This window comes from Cynocephalus volans, chromosome 1 (assembly GCF_027409185.1).
Source record: "Cynocephalus volans isolate mCynVol1 chromosome 1, mCynVol1.pri, whole genome shotgun sequence".
In the NCBI taxonomy this organism is placed as follows: Eukaryota; Metazoa; Chordata; class Mammalia; order Dermoptera; family Cynocephalidae; genus Cynocephalus; species Cynocephalus volans.
Window position 1 is genome coordinate 109526380 of NC_084460.1, and position 22056 is coordinate 109548435.

At 38.0% G+C, this 22056-nt stretch overlaps 1 non-coding gene across 1 annotated transcript; it reads right to left on the reverse strand.

The window, feature by feature from the left end:
- Window positions 1-15868: 15868 nt before the first annotated feature.
- LOC134365774 (small nucleolar RNA SNORA7) lies at window positions 15869-16009 on the reverse strand. The gene has a single exon (XR_010022175.1). It is a non-coding gene; the product is annotated as a small nucleolar RNA SNORA7 (small nucleolar RNA).
- Between the last annotated feature and the right edge of the window lie 6047 nt (window positions 16010-22056).

Genomic DNA, 22056 nt, shown 5'->3' on the forward strand with positions numbered 1-22056 from the left:
TTAGGCCTACTAGCCCAATTGCTTAGCACTGTATCTGGCACATGGTAAACAGACTACGGATGTTAGCTGTCATTATTATTATCATCATAATTATTACCTAATAATGATGTAGCAAACTTGGATCTGTTAATAATTGCAGTGGAATTGTAACATAATTATACAATTTTGTGCTATTCAGATTTAATTCCTTCAAAAGCCATATCATAAAACTGGAGCGTTTTGGAGAATTACTGACAATAGGAAAAAGAAAATAAATAACTTGAACTTGAGTCATATCCAAGGTAGGTCCTATGCTATGCTGCCAAATGTGGCCCTTCAGACTCATCATGGCTCACAATGGAAAATGTGTGGTGTCCAGCACTATTGAACACTTGGATGTGCTTGCTATGTGTGTCTCACAGTCAGACCCATTCCAGTGATAATAAAACAACACAGTCACACCCATGTGTCTATATCTTGGCTTCTTTCTCATTCACATAATTATTGTAGCTTTAAAAGAAGTTATAACATCTATAGTTTCCCTTCCATACTTCTTTTCAACAATATCTTGTCTATCTTCAGATCCCTGTTCTGGCCAGCCACACACACACAAAAAAAGTACACTATTTCCAGGGAATAACAAATGCTGTCTAGGATGCAGAGAAAGGGGACCCTTCCTACACTGTTGTTGGGACTGGACATTGGTGCAGCCATTATGGAAAACAGTATGGAGGTTCCTCAGACAACTACAGAGAAATCTTCCATACAATCCAGCAACCCCACTTCTGGGTATATACCCAAAGGAATGGAAATCACCATGTCAAAGGGATACCTGCACTCCCATGTTTATTGCAGCTCTATTTACAATAGCCAAGATATGCAACCAACCTAAATGTCCATTGATGGAAGACTATATAAGGAAAGTGTGCTATACATGCACAATGAAATACTAATCTTCCATAGAAAAGAATGAAATTCTGCCATTTGCAGCAACGTGGATGAACTTAGAGAAATTTATAAGTGAAATAAGTCAGGCACAGAAAAAGAAATGCCATATGTCCTCACTCATAAGTGGGAGCTAAAAGAAGAAAACAAATAAATAAAAAAAAGAAAGAAAGATACAGCAATCACAATAATATGTTGAGCTTTCAAACGAAGAGAGGAGAACTGAGGTTACTGGAGGTGGGAAAGGGGGAGCGGAAGGGGTGTTAGTGAAGAATTGGTAAAGGGCCATGAAAAACGATTACACTGTATAATGTTGAATATACTAATTGTCCTGATTTGAGCATCACATATTGCACACAGGTATTGATTTTTGACTGTGTACTCCACAGACATGTGCAATTAATTGTGTTTCAATAAAAAAAAATTTAAAGAAGTGAGAAAACAAACAGACAAACCAAAATGTCTTGTCTTTCAAGTTTATAAATAGACTTACTTACTCCAGGTAAACTTGCTTAGTTACATGGGATGTAAATGCCCAGAGACTGGTTTCAGATACCACAGTAAAATCCTGTCTGGGAATTGGCTTTATCTTTAAAAAATTAAGTTAGAAAACAAAACATAAAAGGGAAATTTTTAAAATGCTCTCTCAGTTCCACCAGCCTAACAAAATTATTGTCATTTTCCTGGATTCCCTCTTATACATATTTTTACATTAAGTAAATTAAATAAATCGTGACTTTATTGAACTTGTTAGTGGCTGATGAAGGGGTAGGTGGTTATAAAAATGAGCAGGACGTAGTTTCTACTGGGGAGGGTTTGAGAGGCAAAGAGAATCTTAAAACAGAATAAAGACAGCAGAGGGTGACAAGAGTGGGGTGTAGGATGAGGGAAGCATGTAGGGAAGGGCTGATTAACACTGGCCATGGAATTACCAAGCAAGGACTTCCAGACCCCCTTTGAAACCTGTTCTAGCTGAGGGTTTCTGATGCTGGAGTCCCAATGGGATTTGAGGGCTAGAATTATATTTATTAGATATGTACGATTCTTTGTTTTCCTTTTATTAAGTTTTATATTAAGAAGTAAACCATTTCCTGTGTTACTACAGAATCTCTATAATTATTTTTTGTAATCTTCTGAAATATTCTTCTTGTATTAGGTATGTATGTTATATCCAGTCTATCACTAATATAAATAATACTGTGACAAACATCTTTATACATATAGTTTTTTCCTTCACTACAATTATTTCCTTAGGATAAATGATGTAGAATTGGGAAGGTTGGGTTTAAAGAGGTAATTATTATTTTGACTTGGGTCATATTGCCCAGTTGTCTTCTTAGAGTTCTACACAAATTTAAATTGCTATCAGAGTAAGTCGCATTTTAGTTTTCCTGCAGACTTCCGGGAATCGGATTTTATTAATTTCTCTTTTTATTGTTCTAATTTTTGTGTCTTTGAAGACGAATAAAATAAAGGATCTTTTAAAACTGCTTGCTTATTATTTTTATTTTTTCTTGTATTAATTGCCTACTTATGTCTTCTGCCATTTTGTCTAATGGGGCTGGGATGTTGTTTTTATATAAATATTTACCCACTTTTAATTTTTCTTTTATTATTATTATTATTATTTTGGCAGCTGGTGGGTATGGGGATCCAAATCCTTTACCTTAATGTTATGAGCACCATGCTCTAACCAAGTGAGCTAACTGACCAGTCCCCCATTTTTATATAGTATAAATAGTAATTCTTTGACAATTATTTTTGCAAATAGTTACGCTGGTCAGCTGTTTCTCTTTTTATATCTTAGTTTAGTTGGGTTTGTGCTAAATCTACCCTGGGTTCCCGGGTACTTTGTATTTCATTATGGTACTCATCAGGTTGTGCTGTAGTTATTGGTTTACTTGTCTCTTTCTCCTACTGAACCATGAGCTCCTTTGTACATACCCAACATCTTACATAGGGTCTGGTACATAATATTTGTTCAAAATTGCTTTTGGAGGTTTTGAAGCAAAAGAACATGTGAGTGAAAGAATCAAATGAAAGAATGTGCTAAAGTGATACCACCATTTTGAATTTTGAGAACTAGAGAGAGACCAGATTTTCTTCTTTCAGTCAGGAAGACATAAGGAAAACCTCTGTCTGACCCTGTGGGGAAGCCTAGCCGTCGGAGAGCAGGCTTTCCTCTCTCTCCTGGGGCCTCACCCAAGCCTCTCAGATCCTACTTGGAGAGCCCCTGGGGGTCTAGGAGGGCAGCTGCTTTCCTTTGGCACCACTTTCCGGGCAAAAGGTTCCAGAGTTTGGATTTTATTAGCCAATAAAATTAAGGGAAAAATGCTGGAAAAAAATCACAGCACACTGTTGTTACTCTTGTGAATGAATAACATAACTTGAAACTAGACTATTAATGGCTAAATGGATTTTCTGTGCTCCAAGCCAAAACACATTTCATAAAGTTACACAGAGATGGACAGTATCCCAGTTAATAAAACAGTCGTGGGCAAAGGATGCATGGTCCAACAGAAGAGGAGCTGAACGATGCTAGGTTTCTTGAACTTTTGCATTTAACTGAGATTTTATTTCTAAAATTAAAACATTTTATTAAATAGTTGAACTTAAATATTGTTACCAAACCCTAACTCTAAAAAGTGAATTTATTGAACAAGCTTTTGTAGAAATATGTAGATGGAATTTTATGAGTTATCTTGAGTAATTTTCAACTTTGTTGAAATTACCAACCAGTTTAATCCAATCCTAGTTTGCCCCTAGTTGTAAATAGGGATGTTTCTTTTAAAATCACCTTTATTTGTAGGAGAAATAATAATCTTCCCAAATTGATATACAATTCTAGAATTTTAACTCAATACTTAAAACAAAACAACTCTGTAGATTCCGACAACTAAGGCTATCTTGGCTCAAAGAATGATTTCTGCAATCACCTTCCTTTACATCTATTATGATAATATATTTCAGGGTTTAACATGTCTTTAGAACCTCCATTATACTCATGCAAAGAAAAGAAAGAATGCAAATCACTGTACTGAAAGCCTGAAAGACCCAGGACTTTCAGAAAGTAACTTTTCATTCTCTTCTTAGAATTCTTCCCCATCCCAATAGAGCTCTGTAGTGGGGATCAGTGGCTGGTGGCTGGATATCCCTGGAAATTACAGCTGCCTCTTCAACAGGCTACTTGTAACAATGGCTAGCAAGTACGTGCACAATACACAAACTGCTTGTACCAAGTAGGTAGAAATCTATATATATTTAATATATGGTTTACTTTTTTTCGCACATGTAGTACAGATATAATGTAGAAAAATAATAAAATACAAAAATAAATCTGATGTATTGTGGAGATATACCAAGTATGAACAGTGGGTTACTTCTGGATCATTGAATTAGGTGTGGTATTGTTGTTTCTATGTTTGTTCATTTGTATTTTTTCTGTAATGAGCCTGAACTTTTTATGTTACAAAAAAAGGAGCTATTTTTCCTTTAATATAATTAAAAAAAAATTTTCAGACATTTTAAAACAAATATAAAAGTAGCAAGACTAGGTTAATGAACGTAGACTACTATCCAGACTTGCGCAATGGGTTTCAGACTTGCTTGGGAACTGTGACCCCTTTTTCCTTCCTTTTCCTCTCTTTTGGAATGGGAATGTTTATCCTGTGCCTGCCCCACCATTGTATTTTGGAAGCAGATAATTTGTTTTCTGGTGTCCCGGGTCTACAGATAGAGAGGGATTTTGACCAGGATGTACCACATCCCAAGTCTCACCTATAATTGATTTAGATGATGAAATTTGGAGCTTTTTCAGTTGATTATATTTAGATGAGGTTTTATTTATTCGTTTTTTTTTTTGGCAGCTGGCCAGTACAGGGATCGAACTCTGGACCTTGGAGTTATCAGTACCATGCTCTAACCAACTGAGCTAATTGAAAGCCCTAGATGAGGTTTTAGACTTAGGCTTGGAATGGATTAAAACTTTTGGGGATGTTGGGATCGTTGAATGTATTTTGCATGTGAGATGGATGTGAATTTTATGGGACCAGAGGGCAGACTATACTAGGTTAGCTAGTGTTCTCCCCAAATCAATGTCATTTCCAGAACCTCAGAATGTGACCTTGTTTGGAAATAGGGTAGTTGTAGATATACTGAGATGTAAGTTAAGATGAGGTCATGTTGGAGTAGGGTGGGCCCTTAATCCAATATGACTGGTATCCTTATAAGAAGAGGAGAAGATACACAAAGAGAGACACACAGGGAGAAGGCCATGTGACAATGCAGGCAGAGATTGGAGTGAAGGATCTACAAGCCAAAGAACACCAAGAATTGCTGGTAACACCAGGAGCTAAGAGAAAGGCAAGGGTCAGTTTCTCCCCTAGTCTTCAGAGAGAGCATGGCCCTTTGGATTTCTAGCCTTGGAAACTGTGAGACAATACATTTCTATTGTTTTAAGCCGTGCAGTTTGTGGAACTTTGTTATGGCAGCCCTAAGTGAATACAACTTGTGTATGTGCTACTGTATTGACATATCATGTACATTATAAAGCACACACAGAAATAGATATTGGAAAATGTATAAAGGCATAAAAACCCCAATATTTTTAAAATAATTTTATTTTGTATATTTACAGTATATAAAAGAGTTTTGAGAGCAATGACATTGAATATGTGCCATTTTTAAATAAACTTTTTATTTTGGAATAATTTTACATTTATGGAAAACTTTCAAAGACAGTACAGAGAGTTCTCCCAAGCCTTTCCTGGTGGGAGTGGGGGTGGGGAGCAGATGGTACCTTTTAGATCAACAGGCAGCTGTGATATTGAGTGGCCACCGACCTGCTCTCGATGTCAAAGCACAGCTCTGCTTCCACCATTTTCCTGCCTCAGTTTCCTCATCTGAAGACACAAATCAAATTGTGAAGATGAAGAAATCCTAGCTCTGTCCCATGCTAAATGACCCTGGAGAAGACATTTGACTCCTTAAGGCACAGTTTCCTCCTCTGTAAAGTTAGGACAGTAATAACACCTTCCCTACAAGGTTATAAGTGGGAGGGTAGTTGTTCAACTTTAGGCCACTGGGTCATCCGCTCTTAACCTTTCTTTGTCCCTCAGCTATGTTTTCCAGGCTTCTCCTTTAGCTGGAGTTCTTGTTTGCAGTTATAAAAATGTCAGAAGGCAGATCAAATATCCACATGCTATGTTCAGAGGGACCATGAGAACTTGCTCTGAAACACACAGCTTGCAGATCTAATATTATTGTAGCTTGTGCATGTGCGTGCGTGTGTGTGTGTGTGTGTGTGTGAGAGAGAGAGAGAGAGAGAGAGAGAGAGAGAGAGAGAGAGAGAAAGAGATTGGCAACCCCTTAAGGACCTTCCAGTCTTGAGAGCCTTTGTATTAAGATAGACAGAACCTAGGCTTGATGCTTTTATGCTGGGAGTAGGCCCCAACTCTGTAGTCCTCTGGAAAATTCCAGGAGGAGGCTTCTTCAGCACATATGTCTGAGCAGAGCTGATTTGTTCTAAAACGAGCAAGCGTGTGGGTTGCTGCGCACCACTGCTCCTCAGCACCCTCCCCTCGCCCCCACTTCTGCCAACACCAGCCTTGCCTTCAGCTGAGGAGCCTCTGCTACCACCTCCTTCCTCTCCAGACTCCCTTGGGGGAGGGGACGTGCCCTAGGGCTGGTCTTCAGCACTTTTCTCCTCCTTTTGCATGATGACAAAGATCACAGAACACCCATTTTAGAGGTGGACGTTCTTAGATAATTTAGTCAGTGTTTCCTAATCCTGGCTACACTTCAGAATCTATTGAGGGAGGTTTTATTTTATTTTAATTTTTTGTGGCAGCCGGGCTGGTACAGGGATTGAACCTCGGACCTTGGTGTTATCAGCATCACGCTAACTGGCCAGCCCACCTTTTCACACATACAGATTCCAGAGTCCTACCCTCAGAGATTCTGATTTAATTGGCCTGGGGAGAGGCCCAGGAATTGGTATTTTTTTTAAAAAGCTCCCCTGGTGATTCTAAAGTCCAGCCAGGATTGAGAACCACTGCCCCAGTCTAGGGTTTTCCAGATAACCACTTATTGAAGGCAGAGACATCTCTCTTGTTCACCAATGTATCCCCCAGCGACACAAATATTTGTTGAATGAATGATCACACTTACTCCTCAGAGCCTGGGGGAGCCCCTTGCATGCCATGGAGGGTTGGGAGAGGAGGGCCAATTTGCTGGTCTCTGGGCCCCCATCCTTACCTCAGCTGGAGCAGCTTACATTTATATGTTATTTTTTTTTATGCTTTCAAGATGTGGAAACCCCTTATGTATTAGTCTTTTGCTTATAACAAAATATTCACACTGGGTATTTTATAAAGAAAACAAAATTTATTGCTTACAGTTTCAGAGGCTGGGAAGTAGAAAGTCTGGGGAATACATCTGGTGAGGGTCTTCTTTGGTGCTGATGCAGGGTACCACATTGCAAGAAAGGCAGGAGCAGAGAGAGAGAGAGACTCTCACGTGCTCTCCTTTTAAAGCCCTCAGAACCACACCAATGACCACCATTTATTAATCCATTCACTAGGGCATGGTCCTCAGAATCTAATCACCTCTTCAAGGCCCCACCTTTCAATTGTCATAATATGATTTCCCACCCTCAAAAGTTACTGTGGGGATTAAGCTTCAATACATAAAACTTGAGGGACACAAATCAATATGTATCATCTTATTACTGATAAAGTGTGGTGGTTCTAGACAAAAGAACAGGGAATATTTCTCCTGATGCAGCAAAATGGCCTGAAGAACAAGTGATCCTGTGATAACACTTCAACATGAACTCATTAACAAGTTTTGTAGTTTAAGAATAACTTAGTTACACAATTGTGTAATCAATACAACATTATAGCCATTTTTCATAACAGACTTTATTTTTTAGAACACTGTTAAATTTATAGAAAAGTTATGAAGATAGCACAGAAAGTTCCCATATACCCTGTACCCAGTTTCCCCTACTATTAATATCTTACATTAGTAAGGTGCATTTGTCACAGTTAATGCACCAATATTGATATACTATCATTATCTAAAGTTTATACTTTATTCAGATTTCCATAGTTTTTACCAAATGTCCTTTTTCTGTTTCAGGATCCCATCCAGGATATCATACCACATTTAGTTGTCATGTATCCTTAGGCTCTTCTTTGTTGTGGCAGTTTCTCAGACTTTCATTTTTGAAGACCCTGACCAGTTTTGAGGAGTACTGGTCAGGTTTTGTAGAATACGCCTTTATTGGAATTTGTCTGTTTTTCTGATGGTTAGACTGGGGTTAGGGGTTTTTGGGAGGAAGACCACAGAGGTAAAGCGCCATTTTCATAACATTATGTCAAGGGAACAAACTTATCAATATGACTTATTACTGTCGACAATGACCTCGATCACCTGGCTTAGGTAGTGTTTATCAGGTTTCTCTACTGTAAAGTTACTCTTCCTCTCTCCTCGCCCCCCTCCATATTGTACCCTTTGGAAAGAAGTCACCATGTGAGAGCCACACTTAAGAAGCAGGGAGTTGTATAACCTTCCTTGTGGGGCAGTATCCACATGATTTATTTAGACCTCTTTTCCATGCGAGATTTCTTTTTTCCTTCCTTCCTTCCTTCCTTCAATCATTCATATTAGTATGGACTCCAGATATTTATTTTATACTTTGGTTTATAATCCAATACTTTGTTTTGTTGCTTAAGTTGTTCCATCGTCGGCTATTGGGAGCTCTTTTGGTTCGCTCCTGTGTCCCTTTGAAATATGACCACCATTTTTCTTTTCTTTTCTTTTTTAGCACTTTCTTGCTTTCTGGTGCTACACGATGTTACAGGCTCATTGTGTATATTTCCTGCCCCAGATTGTAGCCATTTAAAAACATATTTGAATTGTTCTTGCATACTCCTTAATTTCAGATCAATGTATATTTTTTCTCAGAATAATTTAAAAATTTAAAAAGTATTGGAGAAATATATCAGGAAGTTAGGGTTTTGTGATATTCGTCAGCATTAAAAATTTGTAAGCTGTGATTTCTTTTTTTGGCTGAAATAAATATTATTTTTATATCTGATTTGGTATTTATGATTTTGTATGTTTTTCTTTGAAACAGTACCCCAATTGTAAAAGTTTTAGGCCCTAGATCTTCCCCCTGGTGAGCCCCTGGTTCTCCTATGCTGCCTAAGTGAGCCAAGGCATTTACAAATGAAGTCTAGGTCTTCAATAGTCATGGTTGAGAGAGAGAGGAAGTGACAAAATTGGTACATGGGAAAAAGCTGGCACAGCCCACATGCCAGGACAGCTGAGCCTTCCCTTAAACTGGTTGCTGACCATGGGCCTTTGCTAGCAGCCCTTCTTTGCCTATAATGTAATTTCAGTTGTTGTATTTATTATTTTACCAAGCACATGGTGCTAGTGATTCTTTCAATAAGTGTTCAGCAAGAACATTTAATTGTGTTAGGTGTAGCTGGAAATAATAAGACAAAGTCTTCAACTCTAAGGAACCTACAGTTCAGAGGGGGAGATAACATAGGAGGTTATATAGATCGTTACAAATGGAATGTGACAGGTGCTTTGAGGCCATAAAATTCTCCAGGGGTGTCAGGATAAGCTCCATTGAGCAGGGGACTTTTGGATTGGGTCTGGAAAAATGAACAGAAGTTTGCCAGGCAGAGAAAGGGTCATTTCAGGCTGGGAAGTGGTGTAGGGCTGTATTGGGTAAGGATTAGGATCCTGAAAGGTCCTGCCAGGCACACCAGGAACCCGAGGGAGGTCAGCAAGCCCAAAATGTAATTATGATTATTTCAGTATACTTTCCTAGATTGACAGTTCCTGTGCCAGATTCCTCTTTGTAACTCTAGCACCTAGACAGTTCATACCAAATAGTAGGTGCTCAAAAGCATTTGTAGAGTGAATAAAATAAAACATGCTAACATTCATATGGAACAACAAAAGACTGCAAACAGCCAAAGCAATCCTGAGCAAAAACAAAATAAAGCCAGAGGCATCATACTACCCGACTTCAAGTTATACTACAAAACTATGGTAACCAAAACAGCATGGTACTGGCATAAAAACAGACATCAGACCAATGGAACAAAACAGAAAACCCAGAAATCAACTCACCTACTTACAGCCAACTGATCTTTGACAAAGGTACCAAGAACATACATTGGGGAAAAGACACCCTCTTCAACAAATGGTGCTGGGAAAACTGGACATCCATATGTAGAAGAATGAAGTTAGACCCTTACCTCTTGCCAAATACCAAAATCAACTCGAAATGGATTAAAGACTTAAATATAAGATGTGAAACTATAAAATTCCTAAAAGAAAACATAGGGGAAACACTTCAGGAAGTAGGACTGGGCAAAGACTTTATGAATATGACCCCAAAAGCACAGGCAACAAAAGGAGAAATTAACGAATGGGATTATATCAAACTAAAAACCTTCTGCACAGCAAAAAGAACCATTAACAGAGCAAAAAGACAACCAACAGAATGGGAGAAAAGTTTTGCAAACTATACATCCAACAAAGGATTAATACCCAGGATATATAAGGAACTCAAACAACTTAACGTTTAAAAAAAAAAAACCCTGATTAAAAAATGGGCAAAGGAGCTGAATAGGCATTTCTCAAAGGAAGATATATAAATGGCCAATGGACACATGAAAAAATGGTCAATATCACTCAGCATCAGGGAAATGCAAATCAAAACCCCATGGAGATATCATCTCACCCCAATTAGACTGGCCATTATCAAAAGACAGAGAATAACAAATGCTGGTGAGGATGCGGAGAAAGGGGAGCCCTTCTGCACTGTTGGTGGGACTGTAAAATGGTGCAGCCACTATGGAGAACAGTACGGAGTTTTCTCAAACAACTGCAGATAGAACTGCCATATGATCCAGCAATCCCACTGCTGGGTACATACCCAAAGGAATGGAAATCATCATGTCGAAGGGATATCTGCACTCCCATGTTTATGGCACACTGTTTACAACAGCTGACAGTTGGAAACAACCTAAATGTCCATCACTGGATGACTGGATAAGGAAAATGTCATATATCTACACAATGGAATACTACTCTGCCATAAAAAAGAATGAAATTCTGCGATTCGCAGCAACATGGATGAACTTAGAGAAAATTAAGTGAAATAAACCAGGCACAGAAAGAGAAATACCATGTCCTCACTCATAGGTGGGAGCTAAAAAAATAAACAAATAAATAAAAAAAAGAAAGAAAGATACAACAATCACAAAAATTTTTTGAACTTTCAAAAGGAGAGAACAGAACTGAGGTTGCCAGAGGTGGGAAAAGGGGAGAGGGAGGGTGGTAGCGAGGAGTTAGTAAAGGGCCACAAAAAACAATTACATTGTATGATGCTGAATATACTAATTATCCTGATTTGAGCATCACATATTGTATATGGGTATTCATATTCAACTCTGTACCCCAATGATATGCACAATCAACTATGTTTCTGTAAAAAAAAAAAGAAAACATGCAACATTCATTCTATATTTAGTTCTTCAATGTAGGCAATGTGAATATTTGACTATAAAGTTGTCCAGAATAACATTATATAGAATAATAAAATCTCAAAAGAACTTAAATTTCCAACAGAAGTAGATTGGTTAGGAAAAGTATGGTACATTCACTAATACAACAGAATTCTGTAGCTGTTAATAATAATGATAAAGATTGAGATTATATTTACGAATATGGAACAGTACTTATAACATATTGTTGAGTGGGAATAGGAGCTTGCAATAACAAAATGTACAATATGAACTAGTTTTGTAAATTTTATGTGGGTGTATATATATGTATGAGTATATACACACACATGCACACGTAGTTATATGTATACATATATGTATATATATGAAATATCTGAAAGAATTTTTGTAAATTATGGATTTTTATTTTCTCCTTTTTGTTTATTCACCTTTCGCATTTTCTCTGTAATGTGTATACATTAAATATGTAACGAAAAATGTTTTTAGTAAACTAAAATTTTGAGAAATCCTAACAGTAACCATAAAGAGTTCCCTATTAAAATGCAAATTCTCGTGTGTGTGTTTTGTGTAGTTACATCACTATTTTAACACTTCATTGGTTCACATTGAATGGTGTTTACCTAACCACTGTCTCATTTAATTCTCACTACAAACCTGGGTTAGAGGCAAGGCTGGTGTAATTGTTAGTGAGAAGTGTAAGTATAGGGAACTGACATTCAGAGCCTCAGCCTTGCCTAAGTTCACACAGCTGGTCGCTGGCTGAGCTGGACGTCACCTACAGGCCTCTTGACTCCAAGGGGTAGGGCATTTGTCTTTCCATTCCAGAGATTATCCAGGTGGAGTCCAAAGACATCCATAGTAATATTCCAGGGCTTTCTCCTGACATAGCAGCCTTTGAAAAATGTTACAGTAGAAGAATATTTGATAATATACAAAGATGTCCATAAAAAATTCCTAAGTAAAAAAGCAAGTTACAAAAGTATATTCTCATTTTAGTAAAAACTAAAATGTCTGCATAAACATGTAAAAAAAATCTGCAATAGGATATATTGTCAAGTTCAAGAAGCTAGATGCGTGTATGTGGTGTGCTACCTTTCGCAGTAAGAAGGGTGCAAAATAAGAATTTATATCTGCGTTAAGAAATGTTAGAAGGATATAAAAACAACAAAAAGAACTGGGTAGGAGTGCATGGGAAGTATGATGGAGGGAATGGGGGATGGGCAGCATTTCTCAGGGAATACCTTTTTAATACCACTGTGATTTTGAACTATTAAAAAAACTATAATTAAAAATTGAAAAATGTGATAGACATATCAAAATGCTTATTTGGGGTTGTTGGAGAAACAAGGAATATTTATTCCCTTCGTTTGGGGCATCTGTATTTTCTCAATGTTTTGCTGTGTAAGAAAGGAGTTATTTTGAAATGTTTTTCTAAACTTATTAAAGTCTTTGTACCCATGGTTGAAAAGAGGAATCGAAAGAGATTTCTAAAAGATTTCAGAAAAAAAAAAAAAAAAAAGCATTCTGTAGCATGCTGTAAATATGAATCCTTTCTTTACCTGAAACTATTTATTACTCCAGCCTGCCAGGCTGCAAAGATACATTCTGGACCTGGTTTCCATTTTAAGAAAAGCCGTAGTCCCCAGAATTCCCTCTGGAATTGCATTCTGGATACTGTTCTGCTGGAAGGTAAAATGCAGATTTCCCACTACAAGGCCAGTCCTTTCCCCTGCCCCAGTGTTGATTCACATAATGCTTAAAAAAGAATCCCACCCCACCTACTTTCAGGGAGATGGAAGAAGTCCAGTTCAAAGATATTCCCTGGGCCTTTCACATTTTTGACTGATTGTGAATTTAATGTATTTTTAACTCAATTCAAGTGCTTCTCTCTCAAGAGACTGCTCCTCCTCTGTTTCTCGGCTGTGTTGCCTGAGTTGTAGTCGGTGGAGTTTGGCTGGGTGTTTGTTGACACATTTTCTGGGCAAGGCTATTTGAGAAACACTGACATTTCCCCTATCTTCCTCTCTAGGCATCAACCCAGTCTGTCTTCCATCCCGGTTGGGCTCTAGTCTCTTTCTTGGAAGAGAAGAATCTGCTTTAGTCTTCACAATTGCTTTCAGATTTTTTTCTTCTCTCTTTATTTCCTTCTCCAGACTTGTCTCTATTCCCACAGCCTGGACCTCTGCCCAGCCAGCCTCGGAACCATGCTGTCTCCCTAAGCACAGAGTCCTCTGCTCTAAAATTTGGAAGAGACCTCAGAGATCTTTTTAGTTTGCAAATCAGGAATCTCCTCTACCATATCTTTGCCAGATGGTCATCCAATGTCTTCTTTACCACCCCTAATGACAGAGAACTTACTACCTTTCAAACCATTGTTGGTGTTAGAAAGCTATTTCCTAAGGACACTGAGAGCAAGCCAGAGGTCCCTCGTTTGCTCTTTAGTTTTCGTCTAAGTGAACAGAAGGGCCTGAGGGAAGGAGGATGGGGAAGAGAGGAGACCATTGCCTAGCCTGGACCAGACGGAGCAGATCCAAAACTGACATTTGCCTTGAGGGCAGTGGGGTGGCCTGGAAAGAGCTCTGCATTTGGCCCCAGAAGATAGGGCTTTGTCCCAACTCCATCTTTTACTTACTGGCCCAGTGATCTGGAGCAAGTCATTCATACTGAGTCTAGTTTCTCTCATTTATAAAATTAAAGTTGCAATAACTACTTCATAGGGCTAATGGGAGGGTTGAATGAAATAACACAGGTAAAAATGCTTTGTAACTATAAAGAATTTTATGAAGAGCATAGTTATCATTGAAGATGTTAAATGCCCAGCTTAGTAAATCTGTGAACCAGCCCAGACTAGAGAGCTACAAAGTGGAGGATTTTGGGATTTACTCTGCCTGCATCTACGTGTCCTTGGCCGAATTAGCTCGTGATCATTGTCGGCCTCCTCTGAGTGACCAATGAGAATGTGACGACAGAATCTGGGCAAGTCAGAGGCTGAAGGATGTGAGTTCCCATCTGGTATAAAACACTTATTTTCAAGATGAGTGAGAAAGATTGGTGACTTGCCCAGTTACATGACTCTATAATGGTGGGCTGGCCTCTGAACCCAGAAGCCTGGTTTCTAGGCACAGCTCTTGGAAGGTTTCTGACAGAGATGCAGTTGGTATTTTGGACAGTACAGCCTTCATTGTGCAAGACTTTCTGGATCACTGTAGCAAGCTGAACATCTCTGGTCTTTGTCCACTAAAGGGCAGTATCATCCCCTTGTCTTGTTGCTATTGAAAAGGCTGCCACACATCTGCGATTGCTTCCAGGTGGCGATACCTCCCCCAGTTGATGACCATAAGAAACTTCAGTGATAGATCCTGTAAAATGGAAAGAGCATTGAATCAGGAGCTAGAAAATGTTTGCCCTTAGCAAGCTCTGTGATCTACAGAAAATAATTTCATGTCTCTAAGCCTTAGTTTCCCCATCAATGAAATGAGGGAGCAAATCCAGAGCTCTCTAAGGTCTCTTCTGCAACTCTACTCCAGGCCTCAGTCTCTGGCCTGCCTGCACCCAAAATGACTCCATCAACAAGCCTTCATATTAGATATTGACATCATGGGCAATTTGTGTTCTTTTATATGATGGCACTTCAAAAAGTTCGTGGAAAAATGGAATTGTAAGATAATACAAATCTTTCCACGAACTTTTTGAAGACCCTTTCTATATTTTCCAAGTTTTCTACATGGCACATATGTTGTTTTTTATAGTCACAAACATTTCCTCATTCTTCCCATTCACTCTCCTGTCCTCTCCCTTCCTCTAGTCTTTATCCTCCTCCCTCAGCTGGCATCTTTCCATTGGTATTTATGTATGCTTAAGTTTCTCTCATTAAAAAGACAAAAACAAAAACAAAAACCTTTGACCAACTTGTCTCTCTTCCTCATTACAATAAAAGCTATTTTAAAAATGGTGTGTTAATTTTTTCTTTTTAAGTTTTTATTTTCTCATCATTTTATATCTATAGGAATTGGCAAAAATAGTTCAAAAAATTTCCACATACTTTTCACCCAGATTTCCCAAATGTTTGCATTTTACCACATTTTGCTTTATTTATCTACCTATCTATAGCTATCTGTTTATGTTTATATAAACAGATAAATAGACATATTTTCCTGAGCTGTTGCACACAGAACTCTCCTTTACCCCTAAATATTTCAGTGTGTATGTCCTATAAATGTAAGCACAAGGATCAAAATCAGGAAATTAACAGTAATATCATGTTATGTAATCTACAGACCTTAATTCTAATTTACCAATTGTCCCAATAATGTTCTTTATAGCAAAGGAACATTCTTGATCATGCTTTGCATTTGATTATCACATTTCTTTAGTTTTTTTTTTTTTCACACTGTGGTAGAGAGTGTCTCCAATCACCAGCTACTGAGCAAGCTGGGCATGGAATGGGTACCTCTGCCAGGCTTTCTTTCCCTCCCATCTCCAAAGCTGGCAGAATACTAGTCACTCTCCAGATGCAATCCCAGGAGGTCTCTTTAGTTATTTTTGATCTGGAACAGTTCCTCAATTTTTTTCTTTGTGTTTCATGACATTGACATTTTTAAAGACTAGAGGCCAGTTTTTTGTAAAAGAAATCTCTCAGTTTGAGTTTGTCCAATGTTTCCTCATGATTAGAATAAAGTTATGTTTCTCTGTGTTTTTCTCAGTGCGTCATATCAGGAGGCATGTGATGTTGATTTGTCCTATTACTAGTGTTATGGACTGACTGTTTCCCCAAATTCCTATGTTGAAATCCTAACCCCCAATGTGTGGGGCCTTTGGGAGGTTATTAGGTTATAAGAGTGTAGTATGCATGAATGGAATTAGTGCCCTTACAAAAGTGACCCCATAAGGAAGGAATTGGTAAAGGGCCATGAAAAATTATAACATTGCATAATGTTGAGTATACTAATTATCCTGATTTGAGCATCACATATTGCACACAGCTATTGATAGTTAACTCTGTACCCCATAGATACGTACAATCAATTATGTTTCAATTATAAAGAAATAAATAAAATAATTTAATAGTTAAAAAAATAAAAGTTACCCCAGAGAGCTCTTGTGCTCTCTTTCTGCCAGATGAGGATACAAGAGGAGGGCAGACTGCAACCCAGAAGACGGTCCTCACCAGAACCCCACCATGATGGCACCATGAACTCAGACCTCCAGACTCCAGAACTGTAAAAAATAAATTTCTGTCTTTTAGGGCCGACCCTGTGGCGCACTCGGGAGAGTGCGGTGCTGGGAGCGCAGCGACGGATCCTATATAGGACTGGCTGGTGCGCTCACTGGCTGAGTACCGGTCACGAAAAAGACACACACACACACACACACACACACACACACACACACACACACACAAAATTTCTGTCTTTTATAAGTTACCCAGTTTGTTGTAGCAGCCCAAATGAAGACAACCAATCATGTTAACTTTGCTTACTTGGTGGTATTAAGCAGGTTTTTTCACTGTAAACTTACAAATGTTTCCATTGCAATTAATAAGTGTCTTTGGGAAGATACTCTGAGATTATGAAAATATTGTTAGTCCTCGAATTTTTTATCTTTTAATTTTAGTATCCATTAATGATTCATAGCTTGATTGAATTATATTATTACAATGATTGCCAAATGATGATTTTCTAATTCCTTCATTCCATCTGCATTTATTAGTGATTTAAATATTTTAATTTTGTTAAATGCCTTTTCAGTGTCTGTGGAAATGATCATTATTTCTCCTCTTAGATCTACTAATATGAATTATACTGATAGATTTGTTAGTATTGAACCATCCGTGCATTCACAGAGTAAACTTCACATAGTCACTACTTTTTTTTTTTTTGATGATGCTGGGGTCTATTTGCTAATATTTTATTTAGGATTTTTTGCATCCATATTCATAAGTTAGATAGATTTATAGTTTTTTGTGTGTGTAATCTTTGTTATTTATCAATATAAATATTATATTCTCATTATTATAAAAAGTTTTTTTGCAAGGTTTCCTTTTTTTCCTAAGCTGTGAGACAGTTTAAATAGCATCAGCATTATCTACTCTCAAAAGTCTGGTAAAAATTCCCTGTGAAATTCTCTGAGCCTGCTGCTTTTTAAGGGAGTAGCTCTTTGATAAATTTCTCAATTTCTTTTATGGAAATTGGCCTATTTTTGCTTTCTACCTATTCTGGGATTGGTTTGAGGTATTACATTTTCCTAGAAATTTATCCATTATATTAAGATTTTCAAAGTTATTTGCATAGACTTATGCAAAAAAATTAATTTAAAAAATAATTAATTAAAAATAAATTCATTTCTTTATAAATTACCCAGTTTCTGGTATTCTGTTAAAAGTAACAGAAAATGAGCTAATACACTGACTCATTGTCACGTCTCTCTGACCTCAGCCCAGAAAGGTTCCCTGATTTTAAAGACTCATGTGACTAGGTTGAGCCCACCTGGATAATTCAGGATACTCTCCCCATCGATCCTTCACCTTGGTTTCCAATAAAGATGATGGAATAGACGGTCCCCAGCATCATCTTCTCCCACAATCGACCAATATATACCTATTAAAAAGCAACGACCACCAGGCTTGGGCTGCTAGAGCTCAGGAGAAGGGGAGAGACCTACAGAGTTCATGAAGGTTGGAGAAGCTGCAATGAGAGAAAGAAAAGGACCGTTCCAACCGTTTTGAGCCCCAGCCACTTCAAGGCTGGCCCTGGTGAGTGCATGGAGCAAGAGCAGACAAAAGCCACAGCTGTGCCCTTTGTGTGATGTTGCTTGGAATCTGCAGGGGAGAAGAGGGCCTTGGTGGACCCCAGGCCAGCAAGACCACTAAGCATGCTCCCGTGGACCCACATAGGAGTGAGGGGCTACAGACAACTGAAAAGAGGAGCCACTCAGAAGCCGTTAGTCATTGCAAGGGACTGGCACATGGCCTGTCCCATGGGAAGTGTTTGGAGTGAAGGGAGTCGGGGAGTCAGGCCCACTGGGGGAACATTGGAGCACACATGGACAATCAGTACAGGACCACTCAGTGGAGACTGGTCAAGAATATAGAATTGTAGGGGATGCAGTTTGCTGAAAAGACTCAGGACCAGACCAGAGTTTCCACACAACCCAGGTATATTGGATCTCACAAGACCATGAAGTGCTTAAAAGTTCATCAATTAAAACCTGAGCTGCACAAAAAGCCTTCCCCAGGGAATCAGCAACAAAGCAGGAATTTAGCTCAACCACAGGGCTCAAGTGCTGGTCCCCAAAGGAAGTTCCTCCATTTTAGAAATAAGCAAAGGACAACAAATTAGTTCCAGTGCAGAGTTTAAGTGGGGGAAACCGCAAATAATCCAACACAGAACTTCAAGAAAAAACAAAAAACTCACAGATCAGAGATAAAGTTTTGATATTAACCAGTAAATATCTAATACCACCAAAGAATACCTATAAAACCTAAAAGAACTGGAATCCCCCCAGCTCCCAAGCTGGGGTAGAGAGGGGCCAAGGGCCATGGCTGTGCCCCGCAACATCTGCATCCAGCCCAGCGATGACCAAACTACCATTGGAAGCCCCTGGGCTCCCGAGCTGGAATGGGGGCAGTTGCTGCAGTCCTCCACCACACCCCCTGGCCTCTACAACCAGGCCAGTGAAGGAGCCAGCTGTGGGCCAGCCCCTCCACCCTCCACCCGTCCCTTGCCCTGTTCCCCCCAACTGCTCCACAACATCTTAGAATGTTAAAAATAAATAAATAAATAAATAAATAAATAAATAAATAAATAAATAGATTTTTAAAAAAGATCCTTCACCTTATTTACATCTTCAAAGTCCTTTTTGCCATGTAAGGAAGAGTATTCACAAATTCTGAGCATTAGAGTGTGAACATCTCTGGAGGGGCCATTATTCTGCCTCCCATCTCCCTTTTCTTCTTAATAAAATTGGCTAAATTTTTATCTATTTCATTATATTTTCTCTTAATTTGTTCATTATGTCTTGTCTCTTCTTTTTTTTTCTTTAATGCAGCTGGCCCCTGACCTTGGTGCTATAACACCAAGCTCTAACCAACCAAGCTAACTAGTCAGCCTTGATTTATTCCTGTTTCTACTATTTTTATGTATTTTTAACACATTAATTTGTGCTTTTTCTTTCTACTTTCCTTTGATTTATTTTGCTGTTCTTTTTAAAAGTTTGTAGTCAGATAATTAATTAGTTTTTCTTCTTTACCAATATGAATAAAAATATGGAATTTCCCTCTGAACACTATTTTAGCTCTGTTCCATAGTTTCTGATCTGTTGTTTTAATTATTATTATTTCTAGACAGACTACAACTTGTTATTTTTCCTTAAACCCAAGAAATATCTAAGACAGAATTTTAACATTATTTTTGTTTTCTGAAGGTGGAAGGATCTCTATAATTTCTGATTTTCTTTACTATTACTGGTTTTATTGTATGTTGTTCTGAGAATGCTTTCTTGTGACCTAATAATACTTGGTTAAGTTTCATGAATGTTTTATGGGCCCTTGGAGGTGGGAGGAATGTATTCTTTAATTTCACAGTATAAGGTTGAAATTTTAGCTCTCAGAACTTCCTTACTAATAATTATATAAATAAGGAATTACCTATCATTGCTTATTTTTCTGTCCACTTGACTTTTCATGGACTGAGGGAAGTGAATTAAAGTTTCCTAATACTCTTGCTTCCTCTCACCATGTGATCTGCTAGTACCCACTGGCTGCTTGCTGCTTTCTGCCATGAAAAGAAGCAGCCTGAGGCCCATGCCAGATGCGGCTGTCCCAGAATCAGATGAAGATAAAATATGCCATCTAAGGAGACAGTGTGAACCAAGAACTGAACAAACTGCAGCTCAGTGGACATTTCATGTTTTTTTCCTTAATCACTAATCATCAGAGAAACGCGGTGTGAATATTTCCCAGAGAACTACAGATAGAGGTACAATAAGATACAGCAATTCCACTACTGGGTATATAAAGGAAAGGAAATCAACAACTTGAAGAGATACCTGCACTCTCATGTTTATTGCAGCTCTATTTATAATAGCCAAGACTTGGAGCCAACCTAAATGTCCATCAATGGACTACTGGATAAAGAAAATGTGGATATATACGCAATGGAATAGTACTCAGCCATAAAAGAGAATGAAATCTGCCATTTGCAACAACAGGGATAAATTTGGAGAAAATTATGTTGAGTGGAGTAAGCCAGGCACAGAAAGAGAAATACCAGTGTTCTCACTAATGTGGAAGCTTAAAAAGTTGATCTAATAGAAGTAGCGAGTAGGATAGTGTTTACTGAAGACTTGTAAGGGGAGTGACGAGGGGAGATGGGGAAAGGGTAGTCAACAGAAAATTGTGGAGAGACAGGAAGAATAAGATCTAGTCTTCTGTAGCAATGTAGGGAGACTACAGTCAACAACAAATTACCGTATAAATTCAAGCAGCTAATTGTGAGGATTTTGAATGTTTCCAACACCAAGAGGTGACAAATGCTTGAAGTGAAGAATATGCTAAATACTCTGATATGATCATTGCACCTTGTATAAATGTGCCCAACTATTATACTCCATAAATATACACAATTATCATGGATCAGTTAAGTCAAAATAAATTAAAAAGAAAAGAAATAGAGAGTAGAATATTGGTTACCAGAGGCAGGAAAGGGGAGGGCGGGAGGGAGAGTTGGGGGGAAGTTGGTAAACAGGTGCAAGGTTGCAAAGTTAAAGTTAGAAAAGAAGAAAAAGTTCTGGTGCTCTAGGGGGACTATAGCTAATAACATTGTATTGTATATTTCAAGGTGAACAGAAAAGAGGATCTTGAATGTGATAACCACAAAGAAATGATAAATGTTTAGGTGACAGATATGCTAACTATGCTGACTGGATCATTATACAATTCATGCATGTATTGAAACAACAAACTGTACTCCATAAAAATGTACAATGAAAAACATAAAATACATAAACACATTTTAAAAATAAAAATGAAAAAATGAAAAAAAATAGTTTAAAAAACCCATTTAAAAAAAAGTCTCCTAATAATGTGTTTCTATTTCTTCTTGTATCTTGTAAAATTTATGGAATGCCAGTATGATGGTGGTTGTTACATTACTTTGAGTATGGCTTTTCGTAACTATTATATCTTCATTGTAGAACTTCCTTATCTCATCTGGTACAGTATTTTTTATGTACAAAAGCTTTTAAGGTTTTACGTGGTTAAATTTTATCAATATTATTCCTTATGGTTTCTGTGCTCTGTGTTATGCTTTAAGAGGCTTTCTCTATTCCCAGCTTTTAAAATTATTCAGTCATGGTTTCTTCCGGTACTTTTGTGGTTTTGTTTTATACATAAAAATGTTTAAATCATCTGGAACTTATTTTGATGTAAAGAGTGAGTAGATGCCTGGTTACACTCCCCACCCCCCAACATTAGTCTTTTCAAATGGCTTATCAGATTTCTAAACATCTTTATTGAATACTCATGTATAGTAGAAATCTGTTGTTTTTGCCTCCTGTCCAGTATCCTTTGCCTCTTCTT